At 47.0% G+C, this 2,500-nt stretch overlaps 1 protein-coding gene across 1 annotated transcript in view; it reads right to left on the bottom strand.

The window, feature by feature from the left end:
• odad2 (outer dynein arm docking complex subunit 2) overlaps positions 1-2,500 on the bottom strand; it is a 72,757-nt gene that overhangs the window by 52,876 nt on the left and 17,381 nt on the right. The window lies entirely within an intron of this gene.

Genomic DNA, 2,500 nt, shown 5'->3' with positions numbered 1-2,500 from the left:
ATAGAAGGCATTAATAGGAACCAGTGCAGGCTTAAGCAGGGTAATTGTTCACAGCTAAAACAGTGTGTGCCCTCTCTCTCTCTCTCCATTTCCCTACCTTACACACTCTCTCCCTTCCTCTCTCTCTCTCGCTCTCTCTCTCTCTATTTCTCTCTCTCTCTCCCTCTCTGTATATGAAACTGTGTTTAGTTGCCATACATCTCTAATTCGGGCTAATGAGGCAGTTGGGTTTGGAGCTTGTAAAACAAATACCCTGCGGTTACCTTGCACTACCCACTCACTGATGTGATGGCAATTAGGCCAGTGTGTATGGAAAGTATAATGCCCCGCTCACTGTGTGTGAATGGAGCGCAGTGTGGATGCTCTCAGTGACTGTGTGTTCTCCAAACATGAACGCTGTGTGTGTGTGTGTGTGTGTGTGTGTGTGTGTGTGTGTGTGTGTGTACATATTTGCCGTTGTGGAAGTAGGCAGTCGACAGAGCCAAATAGCTTCCTACATAAGCCTACGCATAGCAAGACATGCACCAGCAAACACACACACACGCACACATACAAGAGCGTGAACATGCATACAGCATCAGCCAAACACAAGACATGCCCCTGTGTACATAAAACAACAACGTGACACACAAAACAGATCGTTCGATTGCGCTCGCTCGATGAAAATCGTAATGTTCTTCCCGTCCGGAATACAAACGTCTGTCTATACGCTGGCAGGGGAAGAGAAAGCGTGGCTGCCGCTCCTAAAATAAAGCAGATATTTAGCTTGGCACGGGCTGGCTCCGGCCTGGGATGGGAATGAGATTATGAGAGCGCTACTGGATAAAGCCCATAAATAACTGCAGTGTGCAGTGCAGCAGAGCACAGAGCAACCTGGGAAGAGCAGGCAACACACACACACACACACACACACACACACACACACACACACACACACACACACACACACACACACACACACATGCATCCTGTTCAGCATAAATACATGCACATCGCGCAGACAGACAGGAACACACACACAAACACTCTGTCTTTGTCTTTCACACAGACACAAACACACATAAGTACAGTATACTGTTCAGCTCAGTCAGCTCAAGTCAAGGCAACCAGAATGTGACCTTCCGCTTAAGCCATACTATGAGCTCAAGCATACAAACAAACACAGACAAACAAACACAGACACACACACACATAAAACAGTCACACAGACACACACAGACAGACATACAAAACACACTCACACATCATAGGGACGACCACAACCAAAACCAACTAAACAGCAGTAATTATCGTTGCACGCTTGTTAAAAATGGCCTTATCTGAAATTAGTCCCTTTCCAGAACACATATATTTGTCTCTCTGCATGTGTCCGCTTGAAAGGGGAGTGCACGCTTTCCTGACGGGCATTTCCATTCAATGCACTCTGTTTTGGCAAACCTAAATATATCTACCTGCGGCTGAACTCCACGTGGTTGTTTTCCTTCAGGAGATTTAGCGCTGCCCTACGAATGATCCTATTAAGAGCCAAATTAAATCTAAACACCAACCCATTCACTCATCGACCCTTATATGGTTTATAATAACATTTAATGCACATGTTATATAGGCAAGAGGTGACTTTATGCCAGAGAGCGAAAAAAATAAAATTTCAATTCAGGAGGGCGTTTTCAGTGAATAAATGAAAAGAAGTACGAAGGAGGAGAGGAAGATGGAGAAGTAAAAGAGAGAGAAAAAAACAACGATAGAAGACGAAGCAGCCGGAGAAAAAGGCAAAGAAACAGGGAGAACAGGGAAGGAGGGAGAGAGAGTGAAATGCACCTTTTGGAAGCGGCGCTGCACAAAAACCACTGCCGGGTCTCAATCATGTGGAGACTGAAATTAAGGCCAGCTTTCAGGAATTGATTCATTTTCGATCCCTGCTGTTGCTAGCGGTTACCTATGGCATGGAATGCATAGCGGTGGGTCCGCATAGTGACAGGCCTACGCAGCGGCGTGCGCCACTCATTGCGTCATGTGATTGCCCCATCCGTATCTACGGACACGTCAAAATAAACTGACCGCTAACGAGCGTGAGTGTGTGTGTGTGTGCACGCGGTGTGTGTGTGTGTGTGTGTGCGTGTGTGTGTGTGTGTGTGCGTGTGTGTGTGTGTGTGTGTGTGTGTGTGTGTGTGTGTGTGTTTGAGCTGTCGCTTAATCAGACTACATAGGCAGGCCAAGGCTGTCTGGGTCACTGCAGGCTTCTCCCCAGTTTTACTCTTCTGCACTTATTCCCCCTCTTTCTTTCTCCCCCTTCATTCTCTCTCTCTCTCTCTCTCTCTCCCTCTCACTCTCCATCTCTCTGTCTGACACATTAATATTCACCATATGCCCTGTCAGACCTTTCAGTGCAACACTTCTTTATGCTCTGTGGATTGGGCCAAACAGCACACACAGCTGCTGCTCCCAGAAAGTACACACGTGTGTGCTGGCATCTGCACGCACGCGCACACACACACACACA

The sequence above is a fragment of the Alosa alosa genome, chromosome 16, assembly GCF_017589495.1.
Source record: "Alosa alosa isolate M-15738 ecotype Scorff River chromosome 16, AALO_Geno_1.1, whole genome shotgun sequence".
NCBI lineage: Eukaryota > Metazoa > Chordata > Actinopteri > Clupeiformes > Clupeidae > Alosa > Alosa alosa.
This window is presented reverse-complemented; position numbering and strand designations above follow the sequence as displayed.